General features: G+C 40.1%; 1 pseudogene across 1 annotated transcript; it reads left to right on the top strand.

Annotated features, from left to right (window-relative positions):
* The first annotated feature begins 1084 nt into the window (after window positions 1-1084).
* On the top strand, window positions 1085-1911 carry LOC308494987 (olfactory receptor 10A7-like; annotated as a pseudogene). Its single transcript has one exon. The product of its transcript is annotated as an olfactory receptor 10A7-like (transcript).
* Window positions 1912-10154: the final 8243 nt, after the last annotated feature.

Below are 10154 nucleotides of genomic sequence, written 5' to 3'. Positions count from 1 at the left end.
AGTTAATCCCAGGCAGTCTAGCACTGCAGTTCATGTGTTTAATCATTATACTACACTGTCTTGCAAAATAGACCAATAAAAACAAATGAAAAAACATGCTAGTTTCTTTTCCATGGCCTATGTGTATATGGAAAGCCTGGTGATTTGGATCTTATGATCTAACCCATGGCCACTGTCTTCTTAATTTGAGCATATCTGAACTGCAGGCTAAGTCCCATAGAGCAAATAGTTCAGTTCTAGAAGATTGCTCTGGGGAAACCAAATTTTAAGAAGTGATGGCAATGATAATAGCATGTGTGACTATCTATACCTGATTGTATGGATCCAGATGGATGTGTGTTTGTATATGTGTGTTCAGATGTGTGCACATGGATCTAACCAGCAGCTTCATAAGTCAACTGGTCAGCTTTCTCTTCATAAGCCTAAAATACAGCCTCTTATGGGTCAAGATTTAAATATAAGAAATCTTTATTCTGTTTTAGGATGCACACCTGGTTTTCCAGAATCTACTTTCTCTCCAACATCTACTGTTCTACTATATTAGGGATATCGTTACAAAACAAGCATGGATGGTCCAGTAACATCAATGGAATGATTCTCTGCTTCAGTCCTGGAATTTCAGCTCCCATTTCATGCTCTGATAAAGATCATAAATATGATTTTCTATGTGGCCCAACATTTCTTTGAATTGTCAACATTTAGGAAGGATTTTCCTTGGGAATTTCTTCTATCTAAAATGGCACAAAGGATGCAAGCATGGACTCTATATGTCTCCTTTTAATGTGAATTTGGGGGTCTTGAGTTGCTACCAGTGTGGTTGTACTCTAGATTGTTTCCTTAGGGATGGGGACATATTTTTGCTAAGCTATTCCTTCTCGAACTTAGTCTCCTCATTCCTATTCCACAACCTGACCAGATGACAGGTTCAGCTGATTTAAATAAATCCGTTTTTCCAAGGGCAATTTAAACTGAGTACAATGAGGGCAAATCCCCAAGAAATTCCCTCAAGAGTGCAGAAATCTAACCACTGGTAGAATTGGACTATGTAGGAAATCTAAGTGGTAGAGTGATTTGACATAACAGTATGGAGAAAATGACACTTCCCCAGGAACCTCTGACTTCTGTAGGGCCAGGAAATACCATTATGATGGGCAATGAATTTATCATACTGGGGTTTAGAAACCTCAAGAAATTGGGTCCATTCCTCTTCCTGCCGTTTTGTGTCGTTTACCTAGCCACTATTTCAGGGAATTTCCTCTTTGTGGTCCTGGTGAGCACTCAGCAGGGATTCCAGACACTGATGTACTTCTTTCTGGAAAACTATTCATGACTAGAGGTCTTTTATATGTCCAACATTTTCCCCAAAATGCTGGTTGACTTACTGAGAGAAAACAGAATGATTTCCATGGTAGGTTATATTATTCAGCTCTACTTCTTCGGGACCCTGGGCAGCACTGATGCTATCTTCTGGCAGTGATGTCATATGACCAGTACCTGGCTATCTGATGGCCCTTGCACTATTCAACACTAACACATGATATCGTATGTGGCAGGCTAGTAATTGGCTCATGGATTAGTGTGATCACTGTAGCAGTGGCATTCCAGGGTACTGTGGTATCCAGTTTGACCTTCTGTGGTGGCAATAAGATTGACCACTTCTTCTGTGACTTGAAACCTTGCAGGAATTCTCCTGCTCAGATCCCTATCTGGTCAAGCTGGTCTGCATGAGTCTAATAACTAATAGCACTAGTAACTCTGGCTCCCTTTGGACTAACCTTAGCTTCCTACTGGAGGATTCTTTTCACAGTCTTACATATATCTTACATAACTGGTAGGCAGAAAGCATTCTCCACTTGTTCCTCTCATCTAGTCATTGTAACATTGTTTTATGGGACCTTGATCCAGGTCTAAGAGGTCTGAAAATTATGTTCGTGAATTCATCCTAGAAAAAGTGCTACATACCTCATCGCTAAATATCACTATAGACACCTTTTAATACTTACTCTGGGAAGCTATGCACTGATGCCAGCTCCTAGTTCACCCTTCAAAGCAATTTTGGAACTCTTTTCTGGAATGGACATCAGAGCTGTCGTCATATTACCCTTGATGTCCTGAATGTCATCAAAATATCTTCCTTTCAATATTTCCTTTATCTTCAGGTAAAGAAAGAAGCACTAGGAGCCAGATCAGGTGAGTAGGGAGGGTGTTCCAATAGAGTTATTTGTTTCTGGCTAAAAACTCCCTCGCAGACAGTTCCGCGTGAGCTGGTGCGTTGTTGTGATGCAAGAGCCATTAATTGTTGGTGAAAAGTTCAGGTCTTTTTCATCTAACTTTTTCATGAAGCCTTTTCAGTACTTCCAAATAGTAAACTTGGTTAACCGTTTGTCCAGTTGGTACAAATTCATAATGAATAATCCCTCTGATATCAATAAAGTTTAGCAACATCGCTTTGACTCTTGATTTGGACTGATGGAACATTTTTGGTCGTGGAGAATTGGCTGACTTCCATTGTGCACTTTGATGCTTTGTTTCAGGTTCGCATTGGTACATCCATGTTTCATCACTAGTGATAACATGGCCCAAAACATCATCTTGCCTCTCCAAAAGGTCTTGGCAACATTTAACTCTCCTTTGCTTTTGTTCATCCATTAGCTCCTTCAGGACCATTTTTGTACACACCTTTCTCATTCCACGATTTTCAGTTAAGATTGTCCTAACCGTTTCTCTATTGATGTTTACTTGGTCTGCTATGCTTCTCACAGTCAGCCAACAATTTAGACGCACAATTCGATGAATTTTTGCAATGTTCTCTTCAGTTCTGCTTGAACGTCTTCATCAGTGACACGTTCTCTCCACTCAGAAAAACACTTAATCCATTTGTACACTGCCGTTTTCTTCATGGCATTATCCTCATAAACTTGGAATAACATGTCCCTGATTTCACTTCCACTATTGCCAAATTTGACAAGAAATTTAATGTTTGTTCATTGCTCTAATTCAAGTTTAGACATTCTCACGACAGCACACAAAAACAAGCAACAACAATAATGAACCCCACTCAGCAAGACAACGCCACAGGTCGACATGAACATGGCTGTGAGACCCTGATATACCAAGGTTAAGAAACCTTGCCGAGCTGTTTGTACAGTGCTGCCAATGTAAGTACATGGTGGAAAGCTCACGAGCTTAATTGTCAGACCTCGTGTACTCTCCCCTTGGCTGACCAGGTGCCAATTCTCAACTAAACCTTATCCTTGCTCCATACTGTTGTCGCTCCTATGTGTAACCCCCTTATCTATAACTTCAAAAACAAAGATGTCAGGAGGCTCTGAGAAAGCTAAGGATTTGATCCTATAATACGGAACTCCATTCATTCAACAAAAATGATGGTGGTCTTAAGGTCAAAGCACTGTCCCCATCCTCAGGGAACTCCCAGTTAGATGAGGAAAACATAGGATAGATTATAATATTTATAACCTAAAATGTTGGTTAATCCCCAAATCATCTGTTCAGTTGATCTAGGGAAAAAGTAGGTTTGTCTTGGTCTCCTTGAAATGATCTAGTTGTTCTTGAGAGCATATTTACACTGTGAGTGGGAAGGAGCACTTCCTATTTGAAGGAAGAGGAACAATTCTGGTATAAATAATAAATAATCGCTACATATAATCCCCACAAAGTTTAATCCTAGAGGTAAGGATTTGCAGGTATGCTTTAATTGTGTTTGATTCTCTCTCTCTCTCTCTCTCTCTCTCTCTCTCTCTCTGTCTCTCTCTCTCTCCTCCCTCCCTCCCTCCCTGCCTCCCTGTCCTTCTGTTTTGTTTTGTTTTGTTATAAATAAGACTGAGAGATCCTGGGGTTGGAGGAATGATAACTGTGTTACCCCAATAAGAACCCCAATAAGAGATCCTGGGGTTGGAGGAATGATAACTGTTGCCCCAATAAGAATGAGGGAGCTTTGTAAATGAAGGGACCATGTTTATTTTTTTCAGCACTCAGGCTAGAATTCTAGCTTCAAGGCTGACTGTGTTAAATGGCTAATAGTAATACTCTACCTCTACTTGGGCTGGGATCAAAAAAGATAAAGGTGGACTCTAATGAAATACATAGAAACCCAGTAGAAGACTAGTTTTGGAGAAATGTGCATTAAGCATTTACAACAAGTTGTTAGACGTGTGGATTTCCTCAAGGCACTCTTTTCTAAGTTGAGTTTTCTCTAGCATTTACAGCTACTCACTGTATTTTCATTTCTTTCTTTCTGTTTCCTTCCAAGATCCACTTTCTGCTGTTTATCTGTGTTTGCCTTGTTGGCCTCACTTGTACTTTGTTTCTTATTTTTGTACGTGTTAACAGCTACATGACATTATCAACTGGTATATTCAAACTACATTTAAAGAGAGAGAGAAAGCCAAGGATTCTGCTCTGATAAGGGAGACAATACATGTATTCATTTATTCAGTCAAAATATTTATTGAAAGACTAATATTATCTAGGCCTTGTGCTCAGTGCTAGGAATAAAGTAGTGGAAAATGTAGATACAGCTTCTGACGTCAAAGATATTGCAGTCTGGCGGCCTTGATGTTCAAATTACTCAGAATTTACATTTTCACATTGCTTATAGACTATGTACTTCTTGAAAGCCCTGACTATAAAGTATGTAAAATCCCAATATTGTTATTTATCTTAATTTTGAGAGCAATTATATAATCAATATAAAACAACTAATGTAAAGAACTGGCAAAGCTTTCAGTAGGATATAAGAACAAACACAAATGTTGAAAATGTCCCCTGCTTAGCTAAATCCATCTTATTTTTTTCCATTTAAGACCCAACTCAAATCCTACCTTCTGTCTTACTCATGTCATTTCTTCCCCTGAGAAATACTTTATTCCCCTTCATTTGACAAGTAGTGTGCACTGCTCTTCACTTTTTATGTATACCTCCTATCTTTCCAGTGAGATTGTAAATCATTCAAGGACAGAGACAGAAAGTCATTTCTTGCTGTACCTTTAAGTACTCAACGTAGTGCACTGCACTCAGAAGACATTTGATACTTGTCTTCACAAGACAGAATCCAAGCTCCTCAGATTCCATGACCCTGATCCTGCCTCCTTCCCAAATCTCATCTTCTATCAGGCTCAATCTCACAATTTACTGTATCATATTTGTGCATCCTTATTCATGCCCTATGCCTGAAAAATCCTGCCCATATTTGTTTTTCACCTGGATAATGTCCCTTTTCTTTTAATACTTGGATCCATCATCTTCCTTACCAGGAACCCTTACCTGACAATTTTCTCCCATCCAACACATTGAGTGAAGTGATACTTTCCTGTGTCTCCATGGGATTCATTGTGGACCTAGTTCTCAGCAGTAATTGTATTATCTGGTGGTTTGCCACTGCATCTTCAGTGTCTAGAAGAATGCTTAGCATAGGAGACACTCAATTAATACTTGTTGAGTGCATAGCTGAATGGTTATGTCTTCCCCCTCTATTAGATTGTTATCTTTACCCCGTCTTCAAGTACAACCTATATATTGATGAACCCTCCATAATTTAATACTGTGATAAATGCTATGAAGGCAAAACATAGGCTGCCATGAAGTCATATAACAAGGACACTTAATTTGTATTGGGTTAGAAATATCAGAGACTTTGCTGAAGATACGACATATGAACAGAGACCTGAAAGATAAATAGGAATAAGCTAGGTAAAGATAGGTTATAAGGTTGGGTAAGGAAGGGGAGGATTTCAACAGAGGGAGTAGCTAGCATTAGGGCTCTGTAGTGGTAAAGACCTTAGAGTGTTTTGGGAACAGAGAAAAAGCTAGTGTGGTTACAATGTAGTAATCAAGAAAGAGAGCAACATATATGGAGCCGTGGAGGTAGGCAGGAACCAGATAATACAAGGCCTCACTGGATTTCATTGTAAGTGAGATTGAAACTCTTTGAATGGTTGTTAGAAGAGTGACAGGATCCATTTTATGTTTTAAAATCACTCTGGCTGCTATGTGGAAAATGACTTTTAATGGGACTGGAGAGGTAATGGACATTGAGAAACCAATTAGGACACTATTACAGTGTTACCAGTTAGAGATGATAGTAGTGTAGTAGAGTAGTAGCAGAGTTGGCGAGAAATGAACTGAACTTGATATATTCACAGGTAGAAATTACAGGGTTTAGTGATGATTATAGAGGGAGGCATGTATAATAACCTCGAGGTTACTGGTTTGTAAATTGAATATGTGCTTGTACCACTCACTAGAATGGGAGAACCCTGGAATAGGGCCAGGTTTGGGTGAGAAGAGAACTGATAACACCAATTTTGTATGAGAGTCTTCTGACATAGTCGTGATTGTTAAGTAGGTAGTTAAATATACGGGTCTGGAACTCAGAAGAGTTATCTAGGATAGAAATGTTAATTTAGAAGCCATCAGTATGCAGATGCCATTTAAAAGCATGGGGATGGGTGAAATCATGTAGAGAAAAAGTTTTGAAGGAGAAGAGAACGGATCCAAGAATGGAGCCCTGGGAATTCCATCATTTAGAGGTTGTGTATAGGAAGAATATCCAGCAAATTAAACTGAGGAGGGGATAGAGAGGTAGGAGGAAAACCATAAGTGTGTAGGCTGATGAAAGTAGAGGAAAGCATGGTAAACTATACTGAAGGCTGCTGAGAGGCAGCATAAGCTGAGGACAGAGAAGAGTCCATTGTACCTGATAATATAAAAGACATTGATGATCTCCGTAAAATAACTTTTGGTAGAGTGATGAGTGCAGAAGCCATACTGGAGTGAGATAAACAAATGAACGAAAAGTGAAGAAAAGAAGACATCATATGTAGATAATTCTTTGGAGAAGCCTGGCTCAGAAAGCAAATAGATTTGGTAAAAGCTGGAACAGGGAACTTAAAAGAAGATGTTTGTTTTTACATTGTGAAATAACAGAAAAAGTTTGAGTATTATTAGGAAGAATTCACTAGAAAAGGAGGAGATGAGGATGCAGGAGTTCAGAGGAATATAATGGTTTATGGCCTCTGCAAAGACTGGAGGCTCCAAGAGCACATGTGAAGGGATTGGCCTCTGATCAAAGGAGTGGCACTTATACTGTGATAAATATGTACTGAATACGTACTATGTGCTTAGTTTTCTTTCAAGTACTAGGGATAAAACAATGAATAAGGCATGGTCTCTGCCCTCGTGGAGCTCACAGCTTAGTTAGAAAGACAGACAAGTAAACAGACAATTATTATCAGGTTGATTAATGTTGTGATAAGTACAGGGTCCTATGTCAGTGGTGGGAGAAGTTATTGTTATGGGTTGAATTTTGTCCTCCAAGGAAAGATATGTTGGAGTCCTAATGCCCAGTACCTCAAAATGTAACCTTATTTGGAGATAGGATATTATAGAAGTAATGAGTAAGTTGAAATGAGGTCATTAAGGTAGTGTCCTTATAAAAAGGGAAAATTTAGACACAAAGGCACACATACAAGGAAAACATCACGTGAAAATGAAGGCAGAGATTAGAATGATGTGTCTATAAGCCAAGGAAAACCAAAGATTGCCAATAAAACACCAGAAGCTAGGAGAAAAGCAAGGGACAGTTTCTTCCTCACCATTCTCAGAAAGAATCAGTGCTGCCTTGTTCTTGGACGTCTGGCCTCCAAAACTGTTAGAAAATAAATTTCTGTTGTTTAGGCTACTCAGCTTGTGGTTCTTTGTTATGGCAGCCATAGCAAACTAATACAGGCACCAAAACCAATCTGAGGGAGGGGAGTTGATCAGGTTCAGGAAGAATTCCTAGTGGAGGTGTTATCTGAGCTGAGGCCATTCCATGTAAAGTGATCATCATCTGAAATGACTTGGAAGTGAAAGAGACTGTGAATGCCCAAACTACTGCAAGTAATCTAATGTGGCTGGATGTAAAGTGTGTGGGCAATGGTGGCAACAACTGAGAACTGAGAAGCTGGAACCAATTCGTGAAGGGCTTTCTATTCCAAGCCAAAGAATTCGGACTTTATCCTGCAGCCAAGTAGGTAGACTTTAAGTGTTCACTGCCCTCCCCACCATTCACCTAACTCCATTTTTCCAGGAAGCCTTCTCTAACATCTATTGTGGAACTTCTCATACTGAAATGTTAAAAAGAACTTGCTTTTTGGTCTCCTCAAATATGTAGCAAACTCCTTGAGAGATATGTCCTATTTACTGAGATATTCTGTGTCTGGCAAGTGCTTGATGTATTGTAGTCTCTCAATAAATGGTTATCTGGTGCATTCCTAGGAACAACATTGGGACTTGTTGTCTCTCTTTGGAGTGATATTCTAGGACACTCGTATTTTGCTTTTACTCTTCTCTCCTCTTCCTTCCTCTCGCTGATGACCCAGCACAGTTCACACTTGGCTCTTGTTTTATTCTTCAATTTGGTTTTCTTTTTGGGCCAAGGACCTTGCGATCTTCCTGTGTGCTTCTTCCCACCCAAAATCAGCAGTCCCCATATCAGGTACCTCTCATGCATCCAAGTTCCTACTATCCCCAAGGGAGCCTGGTTTGCAACATGCAAAGCCCTACAGTCCAACCTTGTCACCTTGCTTCTGCCCCTGGTTCTGCCAGGACTAGTGCTTAACTTAGCCTAACCAGGGTCATTAGGTCAGTTTCAATGAAGTCGCTCTGGCCAAAATGGACCAAAGAACAGGTGGCAGCTTTGGCAAGAGGATACAGTTGTGGCTCCAGGATGGGGCAATGGGGTTTCTGGGCTCAACAGGTGGGCAGGGTCAGATAATCTGAACAATCTCCAACTGAGCCATATTTGACCCATCAGATCCCCCATTGAGAAAGGCAAAATAGGTCACCAGAACAGGAGACTGAAAAGAATGATAGTCAAGGCAAGATGCTGAGCAGAAACTATGTGTTTGCATTAGATTGAATTCCTTAAAAAAGTATATCCCCTCACACCTGCCCATTTCTCCATGCATAAACACACACCAACTTGAGCTTGCATGCATACAGAGAGAGAGACAGACAGCCAGAGAGAGAGAGAGAGAGAGAGAGAGAGAGAGAGAGACAGAGACAGACAGAGAGAGACAGACAGAGAGAGACACAGAGAGAGAGAGAGAGAGAGAGAGAGAGAGAGAGAGAGAGAGAGAGAGAGAGAGAGAGAGATGCACACACCACAGATACAAAATATTAACACATAAACCCGTACCCACACTGGCAGAATCTAGTGTGACACACTTTGGTTGGCAGATACTGTAACACCTGATCTGTTTGCAATTGGCAGGGTAGGAGGCGCTCTTTACAAGGGCATGTCACAAATAATAGAAGCATTCCTTGAAGTAACAGCTTTTTTCATTTTTCATTGTAATTATTTCAAATGAATAGCTTTCTGTCTTTTTCTATCAAGTGACCCTGATACAATTTAACTTTTCCTGGAGGATTCCAAGCCATCTTTATGGACACTGGGGCTGGGCTGAGATATAGGGTGTTGCTAGGAACTACACGTATGTCGTATGTTGAGGTGTATTAGAATCTTTATCACTCCATCAAATGGCCCCAGTGCAAATATCCTTTTTGCACAGATGCTTGTATTACCCATATATGTGCACAGATATATGTATATGGGTATGAATATATGCACACACACACCATCTTTCATATGTCTCTGTACAAGATGTATACATAAGTCATACAGTGTAAATGCACTCACAATGCAGTTACTTACAAGCAACGTATGCACTCCCTACAGCTAGGTTTGTAAGTGGCTCCCTTTCTTATAACCAATAGCCTGCTTCTTTAGTCATTTTCCTTCCTTCTTTTCCACACTAATTATTGGGATTAAGGAGTTAGTATCTCATTCACTGCAGAGTTGGTGGCTTTAATTGGCGGCACCTGATTTAGTTAAAGAAAGCATTTTGACTACAAAGAACTTCACTGAAAGATGGGCTCAGTGGGAGTTATTAAAAGCAAGTGCATAACAGCTCCTGGGAGGCCATTATTTTGTGCTTCTCCCCTCCCCACAGAGGACATGTTTATGATTGGTAACAAGGTGAGAGGAAATTTCCTGACTTCATTAGAAACCTGGAAAAGTAACTTTTTCTTGCTAATACCTTTCTTCCTTGCTGGAACACACTTCTTATGGAAGGCGGTATGGCAAAATGACC

This window comes from Rhinolophus hipposideros, assembly GCF_964194185.1.
Source record: "Rhinolophus hipposideros genome assembly, chromosome: X".
NCBI lineage: Eukaryota > Metazoa > Chordata > Mammalia > Chiroptera > Rhinolophidae > Rhinolophus > Rhinolophus hipposideros.
This window is presented reverse-complemented; position numbering and strand designations above follow the sequence as displayed.